The following is a 15,420-nucleotide window of genomic DNA, read 5'->3' on the forward strand; positions in this document are numbered from 1 at the left end:
TGCGCATTCAAAAGCGATTTCAATGCCCTGCATATTAATAGCAGCTCCCTGATGCCTGCAATTTATATACAGTGTAATTACCCAATGATATAATTGCAAGAGAAAGCATTGAAATATATATTTTCCTCCCATCTCTTATTTATTCCCTTTAGGGGTTCCGCCTACACGTCATTTTCTTTCCGAACACGATATTGGGAATGGGGTGGGGGATCACGATGCCGACTCAACATCGTGATGTCTATCAGCCATCCCTAATATGAATGCATATACTTTATAAAACAATGCTGCAGTGAAAATAAAGCACACATATAAACGCAATGAAAATCCTGGAATCGCCCCTGCTCTGGGTAAAATGCCTGAGGGGCTACAGTGATATGGTGGAGATATACGGATGCATGTTTGATACAGACAATATCTGTTACATTCACAAATACTTTTGGCGTGCTTATTAATATTTTATGCAGTACGACACAATATATATTATTGTTTACAGATATAATAATATTGCATATTATTTACTTATTTCTTCAAATAATAAGACATTGTATAACATATTATTAAATATATATTAAATTATTAACCTATTAACATATCATTTGTAAATATTAAAAATATATATATTTAAACAATATATTTTATTGAATTTGTATTATTTGTATTCGCATATACAATCTATTGTATTAATAATTTATATTTATTTATATTTTAATTGTATATTGTTTACTCTCTTTACCTATCTTTAAATAAATGTTTGTAATATATATATTTTATACAAAACATATTATTTTGTTGTGCCTTTTTGTAAGTGAATCCAGGAGGTTTTTATAGCTTTCACATGTGAAAAACTTGAGTTGAACACAAAATTGAAAACATAAATTCTCTCAAAATCTCAAAATAGATTTGATCATTTCATTGAGCAACAGCAATGTGCATCATCATTTCAGTTATTTAAACCCAACACAACCCTCTCTCATGACATGCAATCAAGAAAGGTTTCGCAGTGCATTGCATCAAACAGGTGTTAATGAAAGTGTTGTGATGCTGTTTGCTGCTCTTTAGTGTTTTTGGAGACAGCACTCCTAATTAGATCAGTTGTACCCTATTAAAGTGTCACAATCGTTCCAAGTCACTTTCATTTAAAGGGGTCATATGATGCTTTTTTAAAGATCATTATTTTGTGTATTTGCTGTAACAGAATATGTTGACATGCTTTAATGTTCAAAAAACACATTATTTTTCAAATACTGTACATTATTGTAGGTACTCTATGCCCCGCCTCACCGCAAGGCGCTCGTCGGAAATGTAACGCGCCTTACCATAATCGCGAGCTTCATCTTTCAAAATAAATGTAAAGACAGTAAATAATGTCATTAGTTTTACCATCAGTTCAAGCCCGAAAGGGGAACAGAGTCGCGTGACAGACACAGTGATGAAGCTGGTATGTGTTTGCAGTACACAAGCCACGGTTAAGACAGCTGACTCTACTGTGATGTGACCCTGTCTCTCTCTCGCTCTCTCTCTCTCTCACACACACACACGCACGCTCGCACACACACACACACACACACACACACACGATGCGCAAAACTCCGCATTTGAACAGTCAATAGCAAATACTTAAACTAATAACAAAACATTTTAACATATCAAAACATACTGTCATAGCAAAGTCAGAATTACCTCTTCTCCTAGGTTCACGAAACGGTCGTCCATAAAATGCATTGCTGTTCTGTTGTAAGTAATCTTAAAGATTCCTAAATGCATCTACTTTCGGAAGGCCAAATAAAGTGCTTTTGCTTTCGCCTAGAAAGACACAGCGTCTCCCTGACATGGCTGCTTCAACACTAACTGCTGTTACTGAAACCACGCCTTCTTTCTTTGCGTGAACATTTGGGCGGCATTACGCAAATATTTCCACATAGTGACGTAGATATGTGGGGGCGTGTTAGAACGAGCCGTTTTAGGGGGGCGTGGCAGAGTCTTAACTTTGATAAAGAATATCTCTTTGGTTTTGAGACTTTAGTCTTTGCAACTTCAGGGATCTTATCGATGCACAATCAGCTTGTAACACTCCAAAGAGAAAGGAAAACTTGAAATCGCATCATATGACCCCTTTAATCGTAACAGACTCAGAATCAAACCCATGCCAGCTTTTTTGCTCAGGACAGAGGCTAAAGTGTCATAGTAGTGTCATGACACCACAAGCATTCTTGCCTAATTTAATCCACACTGACACCAAGTAGAGACAAGTACATACAAAGGGTTTTAGCCACTGTTCTGGAATCCGCATCTTATTCTGCTGTAATCTCTCTAAAATAAACTACATTTATTCACCATTATCTCAATCTGAAGACAGAACAAGGTTGGTGAAATGTCAGTAAGACAAATATGTTACACTTGGCTGACCTGGACTGACCCTCCATTGTTGTTCTCTGCTTAAGTCCATCATTTCACAAAACCCACCTGTATCTCCGATTTTATTATCATACAGAGAAATGATTCAGATATTCCTCTGAGAGAGTGAAATAAAGTTTCACCCTCAGGTTCAGACAGGCAGTTAGTGCAAATGCCACTCACAGCACAAACTCCACATTATGCCATCTCATTAATACAGCCTCAGTCCTTCATTTAGTGAAAAGGTTGAGGAGTGGACTTAGGTTGTTATTTTGTTTCTAATAACATGGCCTTGGGGATTGAGGGAGAGGTTGGTAATTATGCATATCTCCTTATATGACTCAGCCTCGTAATGCTTAAAAAGTTTGAGCAATCATTGAGAGGATGGTTCACCCCCGATTACGCTCAACATGTGACGGCCTTTCTGAGCCAAAGCCTGAAAATTACATCCCCTAATTTTGAATAAAACTATTTTTATAAGACTCTGTCCACTTTAAGAGAAAACGCCAATGAAATTTGGCTAGTGGATTTTACATACCTGAGCCACTCCCCGTGCATACGGGTATAAATAGGCGACAGGTGCATCCACTCTTCAGATTTTAGTTTCAGAGCCGAGTGAATGATAGTGCTTGATCTCCACAAAGCCCTTTACTCATCTGACTGGAAGAAGCTGTTCCTGGTTGGCGTTACGGTGCAAACAGCGGTGTCCCTGTCATCAGCGATTCCCCTGGGAACTTCAACTGAAAGAGCAGTTTCTCTAAAAGAGAAAATCACGGTCGGTTCGCGTCTTTTTAAAGAGTCGGTTCGCGCCTTTTTAAAGATGCCGTTCCGTCCGTGTTCTCTTGGTTGCGGTTGTTGCCTGTCCTCTGTTGACGGACACGATCGTTGTCTTCAGTGTCTGGGTATCCAACACGCTGAAGCTGCATTCGTGGATGACTCATGCGTTCATTGCAAGCATATGAGCATGGCTTCGCTGCGATCTCGCCTCTCTCTCCTCACGGGGAGCAGAGCGGCACCCTCTGTCTCTACTCGTCCCGGTTTCCCTGTCACGAGCAGGGGACCGCCTGCTAGAGCTCTGGGAGATCTGAGGGTCACAGTGAGAGCTTTTCTGTTGGGCACCCGCGTCCAGATCTCTGGGACCTCCACGTGTGGCTCTGGATGGGACGTGGCAGACTTAAGTGATCTGCCACCGGCAGTGGTAAACACAATCACTCAGGCTAGAGCTCCCTCGACAAGGCAAGCCTATGCTCTGAAGTGGAGTCTGTTCTCGCCGAGAAGACCCCCGAAGATGCACAATTGGAGTAGTGCCTTCTTTCCTGCAAGAAAAGTTGGAGCGTAGGCTGTCACCCTTCACCTTGAAAGTGTATGTAGCTGCTATCGCAGCACATCACGATGCAGTGGACGGCCGGTCCCTGGGAAAGCACGATCTCATCGTCAGGTTCCTGAAGGGTGCCAGAAGGTTATATCCTCCTAGGCCACCCCTGGTGCCCTCCTGGGATCTCTCTACTGTCCTGGCTGGCCTTCAGAGGGATCCCTTTGAGCTGCTGGACTCAGTTGAGCTTAAGTTCCTGTCTGCTAAGACAGCGCTCCTGACCGCGCTCACTTTTATCAAGAGGGTAAGGGACCTCCAAGCATTTTCGGTGAGCGAAGAGTGCCCTGTGTTCGGGCCAGCCTGCTCTCACATGTCCTGAGACCCTGGCCTGGATACGTGCCCAAGGTTCCCACTACGCCCTTTCGTGATCAGATGGTGAAGCTGCAAGCACTGCCCTCAGAGGAGGCAGATCCAGCCTTGGCGTTGCTGTGTCCCGTAAGAGCGTTGTAAGAGCATATACGTGGAAAGCTCTTCAGAAACTCTGAGCAGCTCTTTGTCTGCTACAGAGGTCAGCAGAAAGGGAAGGCTGTCTCCAAGCAGAGGTTGGCCCACTGGATAGTGAATACCATCGCCTTGGCCTACCATTCCCAAGGCAAGCCGTGCCCCCTGGGGGTGAGGGCTCACTCCACACGGAGTGTTGCCTCCTCCTATGCGCTGGCGCACGGCGCCTCTCTGGCAGACATCTGTAGAGCCTTCTTCGCGAGATTTTACAGTCTCTGGGTTGAGCCGGTTTCTTCCCGTGTGTTGGGTAACAGGTAAATGGCGGGAAGAGCCGGTCGGTGTCACGCTTTCTGCACCATTCCCCCTCACCTGGGGATGCAAGCACCTTTTCCTCTTCCAGCAAGTTCCCCGGTCGACGAACCCTGGTTGAGTATCCTCCAGAACCCCCGGCAGTCAGACTGGGCGGAGCAGTCTGACGCCAGGCCCAGTATCGGTGTTAGCTTGCCCGGGTTTCTGATCAGCCCCTTTACTGGGCTAGGTGTCCATATGGCTTGATTCCCTGCAGGCGATCCCATATGTGTATTCTTCCACGGTAAGTTTTCCCTCTCGGTGAACCTTCCCTTTGACAGACCACTCTGTCAGTCTCTGCTGGAAGCCGTTCCTCCCAACTCCTAGGTAGGACCTGCCTCAGAGACCCATTCCATATGTAGTACTGCCCCAGGCCTGGGTCAGTCCATATCAGTGTCTCCACATGATACCTCCCTACGGGCAGGATATGGTCTCCGTAGCGCCCTTCTCCGGAAGGCTCGCTTCCCCTTCGTTACTGCCAAGCTGTAAACAACAAACAGGAAAGGCGTGAAGCACCTTTCATGAAGGTCGAAATCCCTTCTCTTAAGAAAAAATGTTCTGTCATAAGAACAGCGGCTTGGCTATATCCAGCAGCGATGTACTCACCTTTAGGACCTTGCGGGCGCCAAGGTCAGCGAATTTGCGCTGGGGCGTTGGGAAGGTTACGACCTTTGCTTAGCATTTGTCTGACACACGGCTGCTTGTCAACATTTGCAGCACTACAGGGTTGTGACGGGGTTCATGTTGTGGCACTTTCCATGGACCCCCTATGTTGTCACGACATAATTCGTAGTGACCGACAAATAGGGAACGTCTCAGCTACGTACATAACCCTCATTCCCTGATGGAGGGAACGGAGAAGTTATGTTCCCATGCCACAACCTCGAACCATCGCTGGTTGCCAGGGACAAGTTCTCGGCTGAAGAGTGGATGCACCTGTAGCCTATTTATACCCGTATGCACGGGGAGTGGCTCAGGTATGCAAAATCCACTAGCCAAATTTCATTGCCGTTTTCTCTTAAAGTCAGAGAGGATTGGGGCTCCCAAGTGAACCCCCCCCCATGTCGTCACGACATAACGTCTCCGTTCCCTTCATCAGGGAACGAGGGTTACGTACGTAACCGAGACGTTGTCTGTGCAATGAAAATTAAAGGAATAGTTCACCAAAAAATAGTTGATGAGGGATTTATTACATTTGTTGATTGATTTGTGAATTACTATTGTTTTTTTTATCAGCTGTTTGAACTCTCATTTTGACGGCACCCATTCTCTGCATAGGATCCATTAATGAGGATGTGATGTAATGCTAAATTTCTCAAAACTTGTTCTGATGAAGAGGCAACTCCTCTACATCTTCGATGAACCTGAGGGTGAGTAACTTTTAATTTTTGGGTGAACTATTTCTTTAATGGACTTTCTCACTGACTTTCATTGTATAAAAACATTCTTTAAAATACCTTTTCCATGTTATACAGAAGCAAAAATGTATTTCCTTTATTATTTGGAATATGATCAACAGGCCCAGGTGTTCAAACATCTGAACTTGAGAATCATTGCCAAGTCATGTACACTGCCAAAATATCTTTCAATGCAAAAAATAAAGCATAAAAATAAAGTTGTATTTCTTATTTTCACAGTGACACAGTGCCTTGGAAAGAGAAAAGAAGAAATGTTCAGCCAGAACTAATCAGAGCAATTTAGATGTTTGAAATCATCTCACTCCCAGCAACTTTTCTTGTATTACAGGTTAGTTTTCCACAGGATGTGATATACATTTTCAAAAGCAACACTAAAAGACTAAAAATTACAAGTGAAGGTCAAAGTGTTTGGCCCTTTCTCACTTCATAAACTGTTATCAATGATAAAGTGCAACCAAAGGGATTTTCCTCCTATTTTTCCACAGACAACTCTTTTACTGAATCAACTGCGGTTATACATTTGACCCTGTTGTACTGTTTACGTTCACTGTGTTGCTAAGTTTGACTGAATAAGTTTCAATTCACACAAAGGGAATTCTTTTATCCTACAACAAAGCCAAAGCTGCAGTTGTTTTGCTTTCTGTAGCTATGAACTGTAAAAAAGAACAACAAACAGAGCAGCTTGTGGGATTACAAATTTAAGAATCTGTTTTAAATATGCTGATCCTATGTTCTGACATAGCATCACATGAAAAACTAAGGTGAAGTACATTGTATTTAGCATTTAAGGTAAATTACATCAGACAAATGATTATCTTAAGCAAAGTGTAGCAAAAGGTTCCTGTCTGTTCCTGTTCTCCTATTGTTAGTAAAATGAACCAGATTACTGAGACGATCACCTTTTGTTTGTAATGGCTCTTGGTGCCTCTGTCCCAGTCTTTGAGTAGTTATGCTGATTGGAATAGTACTGTCAGACTGATTGGATTAGCACCTATGCATTTGAATGACACTGTTATGCTGATGAGATCAGGGATGGAGAAATTCCGGTAACAGGCTGATTCCTGTATTGCATTTGCATGCTTTGTTTAGATTGTCTCCACCTCTATGTATCCCTCCCCCTTGAAAGGTATAAACTCTACTGTGCTGAGCTATAGTCAGACTTGGATGACTGCAGCGACGCTCGAGTCCTCAATAAAGAGTGACTTCTGTATGAAACATATCCCAACGTCTCCTGGTCTCTGCTTCGACGAGGAAAAAGTTTCCAACAAGCTCTAATAGTGACACTTCCAGCGATGCAACGTTTTATTCATTCTCATGTAGTTTTCATTTATATTTAGCTATTAGAGTGGTCAGTTTGATTTTCGACCGGCGTTGGGGTTAGTGTAGATAGCCATGGTGAACAGCAATGATTTATAATGTTTACTTTACAGACAGAAAGCAAACACCGGGCCCATAGCAATTACATCCAGCACTGAGTAATAATCCTGCTGCTGTCATGAGACTGTCTTCCTGAACAGAGCAGAAGATTATTAGAATGTAAAGGAGAACGACAGTGTAAACAGGAAAGAATAAATAAACTGGTCTTTGTTTTCGGCGTACAGTCAGCCAGAGCAAAAAGAAACGAATGAGAAATGCTCCAATAACTAAATTTAGGAGATTAGGATCAAGGGAAAGACTCCATCTCATGTTACAGTCGGAAAGTAAAGTAGTTTATACAGATCAGGCCACTGAAGCAGACAGGACAACATTAAGATAAGGCTTTATTTAGGAGATGTTTGACTTTATTAAGCTCGTATTATTAAATATCCACACATAAGTTAATTAAACTGACTCATCTTTTTAACATTACTCTCCCCCCCCACCCACTTTTCCTGTTCTTCCTGTTCTCATGTTCTTTCAGAGAATGGATGAAGAAAAATTTATTTTATTTTCCCAGACACAATGAATTTTCGGTCTCGGTTTTCATAAAGATTTTATCATTGAAAAAGTAGTTTTAGCACTTAGACTAATCTGTATACATTAAACGTTATTATTATTATTATTATTATTTTTTTTTTTACCATATTCAGACCATGCACAAACCATATTGGAATTACAATGCACAAATCTATTTTACAAATCTAAAAATACAAATGTAACACTGGTAATAATAATAATAATAATAATAATAATAATAAATGTTTCTTGAGAGGTAACTCATCATATTAGAATGATTTCTGAAGGATCATGTGACACTGAAGACTGTAGTAATGATGCTGAAAATTCCGCTTTACCATCACTGGAATAAATTACATTTTAAAATATATTAAAATAGAAAACAATTGTTTTAATTTTTTTTTATCAAATAAATGTAGCTTTTGTGAGCATTAGAGACTTATTTCAAAGTCATAATTTTTTTTTATTGTATACACATACACACACTACTGTATATAGATGGATGGATAGATAGATCCCTAATTCCTGTAGTGTTTGTGTGCAGAAAATGCTTTTTTTCTATATAATATATTGATTATATAGAATATATATAACGTGTGCGTTTGTGTTTGTGTAGCTGTAGTGGGAAATGAAAGGGGGTGAATTGAGAGTAGTGTTAATTTCATTAATGAAAACTATGACGGAAAATGTTCGTTGATGAGCTTTTTTCTCATGACTAAAACTAGACTATGCTGAGACGACAATAAGGTCAATAAACGATAACTGTGACTATATCAACATGCAATATAGTTGACGATAAAAGACGAGACTAAAATGTATTTTAAAAAATAAATACTATACAAAAATCTTTTTTATTACCATCGACAAAAAAGGAGACAAAATTTTATTGTGGGCATCTACTACGTGAGCTTTCATGTGTGCGGTTGCCAGATATCAAGAGTTCAAATCTCTGAATCAGAGCTTCTCTGTTAAAAGGATACATTGGAGTTTAGCTTTTGCAATCTGGCAACCATGCTGAAATGTAAAAATAAATTTCTCAAATTACAATAATCATTGCGATTATAATTTTAAAAACTAAATAAAAAATGGCTGACAAAATTAACACTAATTGAGAGTAATACAATTGCTGGGAAATTTTTACTGTTTTGATAGTTTCAGCACACCATGCATGCTATCCTCTCATCACTAATTCATACTCTCTAAAATCAAATCACAGGAAAACCGAAATTAGGGGAAAAATCTAGATAAACTAGTCAGCCTTAGTAATCTGTAATACTAGTCAACAATCCCTAACTGGTATGCTGTAGCATGCTTTTAAAGTGTGTTGACTCAAAACAGGGGATCCATGCATGGAAGTGAAATCGAATGAGAAAATTTCCAGACTCTGAGGCACTAACGAAATACATTGAAGTGGGTCAGCGGCTTTGTGCATTAAAACGGGTCATTCAATCTTTCTGGTAATGCAACGTGAAGCTAGCTAGGCCAATGACTGAGCTGCAAAAGCTGCATTGTATCATCATGTGAGCGTGTGCTTTAACACTCCGCTGCAGGCATTCTGGGCTTCTTCATCAACTAATAAACACATTATGGAATGATATTACACATATAATGAGATTTCAGTGTGCTAATGATTTCGTAATAAGCCGCTGACCGTCATTACTGTTTGTCAACATACCTAATTGTGTTTCGAAATCGTCCCTAAATGGACTGCCTCCATAATAGAAATTCAAATGATAATTACTTCAGATTGTAAAGCAATGACTAAGCTAATTACAGGAAGTCGTAATGTTTATAACAGGGAAAATGAGGATGTCACAAGGACTTTTCATTACATGCTGTGAAGAGCAAGATATAAAAGCCTTTTCCGATAAACAGGTTTCAAAGAACCGCAAACGAGGCTGGGAGCGGGAGACGACATCCATCCTCAAAAACTGTCCAAAGACCTGCGGTGGCTTCATAGAAATGATATTTTTCCTTTCTATTGTCATTTTGTTGCAGACTATTGTTAAAAACACTAGCAGTGCTTTATCTGGCCTTAACCCATTCAATCTGACCTGGGCTCTAGGAAAGCTAGAAGGTGAAGGGGTCTGACATTTGGATGAGAGAAAGAAAAGAAAGAAAAGAATCTGCAAACGAAAAAAACAGTAATATTGTTAAATATTATTACAACTTAAAATAATGGTTTTCTATTTTAATATACTTTAAAATACAATTTATTCCTTTCATCAACCATTACTAGTACCCCATGATCCTTCAGAAATCATTCTGATACGATGATTTAATATTTTGTATTAATATTTTATTTTATTTTGAATCTGTGATACTTTTTTCAGTATTCTTTGATGAATAAAAAGTTCAAAAGAACAGCATTCAAAATCACCACAGTTTAAAAGTTTGGGGTCAGTATGTTTTTTTTTTTCTTCTTTTTTGAAAGAAATTAATATTTTTATTCAGCAAATATATGTTAAATTGATAAAAACTGATAGTAAAGACTTACAAAATATTTCTATAAGATTGCTGACAGCATAAAAACCACATCAAAAGTATTATCATTATTCTTTGTACATATAATTTCCACTAGAATATAACCTTATAAAAAGACATATTTGAGTGACATTGGAGTGAGCAGATGATGACCAATATTTCATTATTGAACAAAGCTTGCTTTCAAAGAAAGGAAATGCACAAATGTCTGTACAGGTCTAAATGTTTGAGCAGCACATCAATGAATCTTTGAATTTATACTTGCAATACCCGTGGACTGAAAGAAAACAGCAGTTGAACCTCGGCTGTTGAGTGAACGTCGCCTGTATTTTGCTGTCATCTCTGTCAAAATCCTGTCATGAGTGTCTAAATCCTCCAATCATGCCCCAGTAGGCAGCAGGTCACCATGGTTACACAGATCAGTGAAACTGATCATCGTCGACCCTCCACTCCTGCATGACCTTTCTCTCTTTTTACTCTCTTTCTGCGTCTTGCACACTTTAACATGTACCGCCAAACAAATAACTCGCTATGCATGATTTATGTATGAACGCATCTTCATTAAGCCAGTCAAAATCAAGCCACACTAATTAAAACAGAGATTTGGTTTCTAACTGCCAATCAATTACTGCCTAGTTATGAGGCCCCTTGAGAGGGAAGAGGCCATTACGGCTCGGTGGAATGTCATTTTTACAATGGATGGATCTGCTCTCTTGGGTGTCGTTCTGCATTGAACGTTTGGCTCTTGGTGGAGTAATGGTGAAGTTAAAATGGGAGTGGAGCTCCTCTGACCACATCTATTGGTTGGCACATACATCTATTCGATACTCTATTTTCTGTTGATCTTTTTTAACACTCAGAGACCCAAGTAGTGATACTTATTATGCATTTTCTTTTATTCTCCTTGAAAGTGTTTTTAGGAAGCCAGTGATTATGGAAATCATGATTTTTATACATAAACATAAAAAGAAATAAGATCTGATTGTGGCCCAAAGTCACTTTTTGTAGTTTCCAGAGCCTGAGGCTGCCACAGGGACCACTCAGGCCTGAGTAAAGCACTGAGAACGGTTAGGTAATAGGATATTTTATTTTCCATTGCATAAAAATGAAGGCAGCAGCTATTTGCACTAAGTGTAAATAGCGATAGAGGTTATTTACACTAAGTGCAAATAGCAATAGATGCTATTTACACTAAGTGAAAATAGCATATTTTCTTAGCGATAGATGCTATTTACACTGTGCAACTAGCAATGGATTCTATTTACACTGTGAAAATAGCGATAGATTCTATTTACACTGTTAAAATAGCATAGCTATTTATATTACTTATTGCAAATAGTGGCAATTATCTGCACCTCAGTATTATAGTACATTATAAAACAGTATGCAATAATAATGTATTGAGTGTAAATTATAATTTTAATTGAAATTATTAAATGGATGCCACCTTATTGGGACAATAAAGCCCTCCCTACACCTACCCCAAACCTACCCGATACTTTTTAAACTTTTTGATTATTTCCTTAATTTTTATTGAAAATAAATGCCTTTCCGATGTTATATGAGATTTGAAAAGAGAGAAAAAAAAGTTTGGCAAAAGGCGGATTTAAACCTGGGTCGATCGCGTCAAAAAAAGACTATGTTACGTGCTTTACCATCTAAGTCACTGGAGCTAACAATCGATTGCTGTCTTTTATAGTGTTGACTAGCCCTATCACACATTTGTGGGTGGAGCTAGTGTAAATAGCCTCTGCCAAAAATGAATTACTTATTAAAAGTTTACAGACGCACACTTTGACTTTGAAGCCTTCAGTTTATTATACAAGCCCACTTATGCTCTGTGAAGTTTCCTGTAATATTTTTACATCTAACTGGCTCCCAGTAACCTGAAAATGCATATTGATAATCCCCTAATGCCGAGTTCACACTGCACGATTTTCAAACTCGTCGGATCGCCGTTGTTTTCATACTGCGTGACTATCTGGGGTAGCATTCAGTTGCTGCTGTGTTCACATTGCACGATGTATCGGCGACAGGGGGTTTCACACTGCATGACTTCACAATAGGAAGAATCGCCGACAGCTCTGTCTGGTCCGAAAACTAAGTTTCACAACAAAACACACGTGAGAAGTGATAAGGAAATAACGCGAGCATCAGACCGGAGTTCTCGCAAGCAAGACTGTAATTATTAAAAAAAAATATATATAGCCCACAAATTGTCTGTGAGCTGATTTCCAGCTACAAGGAGAAAAAGAAAAACAGATTATGCAGGAGGGAGATGCAGGGAACAGGGATTGGGTGTTCTGCAAAGAGAGTTGGAGGTAAATAATTTTGCAGTAACTTATGCTGATGTTGTGGCTGGTCAAGCAAATGTTTGTGCTTGTTTCTGTATGATATAATTGTTCATGTAGCTATTAAAATACTGATATTCTGGTCTATAACTCCTCCCCGAACTTCCCGCTGCCCTGTATCTTGGTCTCTCATTGGCTGTAAGTCATCGCCGATGTGTTTTTCAGTCAGAACTCATTTCACACAGCATGATTGTGAATCGCCGACAGCTCCAGATATTTAGCATGCCAAATATTTCGCGGGCGTCGGCGACGTGTCGGCGATTCCCTCAGATCGCGTCTTTGATAATTCACACTGCGTGATTGTCACTCGCGTGAACGAGCACCGATTTGCCTCCGATGTTGGGCATTTGTCGGCGATTTCGCAAAACCTGTCGGCGAGTGAAAAATCGGGCTAAAATCGTGCAGTGTGAACTCGGCATAAAGAAACTTCTGTTTTATTAACGTCGCATGAAAAATAATTCTGAATAGTTTAGATGATTTACTGCACTTGACTTTGTTTTATGTGAACAACGTGCAAAATAATGCTACCTGCCAAGACCAACTGTTGCATTTGTACAATATCTGAGAAATTTTTTTTTTGTTAATTAACAGATTTTTTCTGATGTTGACACTTTTCTCTCACTGCATATGTTGGAAGATAAGAAAAATGAAATTTCAAACAGTTAGCAACGGCGTCAGCAGGATCATCTTGTTGAACAGGTTTATTTTGGAATAATGGCACAGCATACCAAATGGAAATAAAAGACGAAATTATTCTTTTTTTTTTTTTAGAAGAAAGAGATCTTGAAATGCTATGAGAAACATGAAACCAGCAGAATGTAGCAGATTCAAGGACAACAGTCAATTATACAATTTAGTGGTTGTTATTTGAAAATATGTCTGCAGATTTCTGCATTTGACCAACTAAAGTAGTTTTAGTAAATAAACTAATAAATAATAATAATAAATGTTAGCTTTACTACAGTGTGTTAGTTTTACTATGTGATCTAAATCAACCTTCATTCCCGCCACCTTTCCCGATCCTGTCCCCCCACACCCCCTCTCTCCCACTTCAATTCCTGTCTAAATTACTGTCCTGTCCTAATAAAGAAAAGCCAATAAACACCAAAAATATATCTTATATATGCAATGAAGTTCTTATTGATGTGACTGTAAAATATTAGCTTCACCTGCGTGTACATGTGTAATGTAATGAATCGCTGTTGTCAACAGATTTCACCAGGAAGAAATCATCCAGCCACCCCCAAAAAGCTTTGGCAAATTTGAGCCATAAATCAGCGCAGCCAAAAACAAGTCATGCTCTGTGCGTTCATAAGAGTGTTAATTCTGTCAGATAGAAATAAATAATGATTTATCACCAAGGCCTCCCAGCTTTTGCTGCCCCCTCCTTCGTTCTCTCTCTCTTCTCGCTGGCGCAACGGGGAAGCATGACGCCGTCCCCTCGGCCCCATAAGTCTCATGTGTGAGTTTGTAATGGAAAGATAAGAGGGCAGCGATGCATCCAGGGAATACGTGTTCTTTTCAGGCTTCATCGACTATGTGACTGGTTTAATAAGATGGAGAAGAGGTTGATTGTGCTTGAAACACATGAGCATGGCTTGATAACACTGGTTTGGGACAGGGAATATGAACTAGTTAGTTTGTGACTCGAGGGAGGGATGCCACAGTCGCTGCTGGTGTAACGCTAGAGCAAATTAGCAAATGTCTAATTTCACGGAAAGGAAATCTGTTTATTCTACGTTTACATGCTGTATAATCATTAAACATTTATTTACAGTGAGTAACCTTTTGCACTTCAATGCACAAACAGACTACGCAAATTATGATGCATTACATAGATTACTAATTATCTGTGTTTATTTTATCATGAGTGACAAGCCGATATATTTCCAATATACTTTCTTTTTTTCAGTGGAACACATACAAATAAAGATATTTTGAAAAAAGGTCAGTGTCAGTGTGGTCCGATGTTGTTTTGGAACCCACTGACTTTCGGTGTATAGAAAAAATCAATTTTTCATTCGTTCTTTTGTCTTTAACTGACCATAAGCAGCTCTGTCAAGTGTAACCAGAGTAAAAAGAGAAAGAGAGGGAGGAATGACACAGTGGCAGTGAGATGGAGAGAGAGCAGAATGACAGAGAAGCACTTGAGAGAGAGAGTGATGTGAAAACTGTCATGATTCCAAGACCAAACAAAGTCCTCTCACAGCTGAGACACTACAAAATGGAGATGCACACATCAGTCTGATTTCTCTTAACGCTTACAATCCCAGTTTCATCACATCACATGAGGAGAGCAGCAGTTCAAATGAAAGACATCTGAACTAGGAGTCGACTGATATGTGTTTTTCAGGCCCGATGCCGATACCGATTATTACAGATCAAGTAGACCGATAACCAATATTTTAAACCGATATACAGTATATGTCTGATGTAAAAATGAAAATGAATGTCAAAATTAAGAATAACATGGACAGTCGATCGCCAGGAGCAGGGTTGGGCACCCCTGGTATAATGCATATTAAAGTTCATAAGTGCAGGGCTGCTTTGTTTACAGTGGAAACCAAGGAAACGCTTTAAGCGCCACCTGCTGGCAGAGAGTAAATCTGCGTCTCATTCAGCTCGTCTGCTGCTTCTGTTTCATGCAGATATTTTTATGCATAGTTTCACAAAACTG

General features: G+C 39.6%; 1 protein-coding gene across 2 annotated transcripts in view; it reads right to left on the bottom strand.

The window, feature by feature from the left end:
- The window catches only part of opcml (opioid binding protein/cell adhesion molecule-like), a 154,570-nt gene that overhangs the window by 2,431 nt on the left and 136,719 nt on the right, over positions 1 to 15,420 (bottom strand). The gene's annotated exons all lie outside the window — the stretch shown is intronic.

Source organism: Sinocyclocheilus anshuiensis, unplaced genomic scaffold (genome assembly GCF_001515605.1).
Source record: "Sinocyclocheilus anshuiensis isolate Anshui unplaced genomic scaffold, SAMN03320099.WGS_v1.1 scaffold437, whole genome shotgun sequence".
Classification (NCBI taxonomy): domain Eukaryota; kingdom Metazoa; phylum Chordata; class Actinopteri; order Cypriniformes; family Cyprinidae; genus Sinocyclocheilus; species Sinocyclocheilus anshuiensis.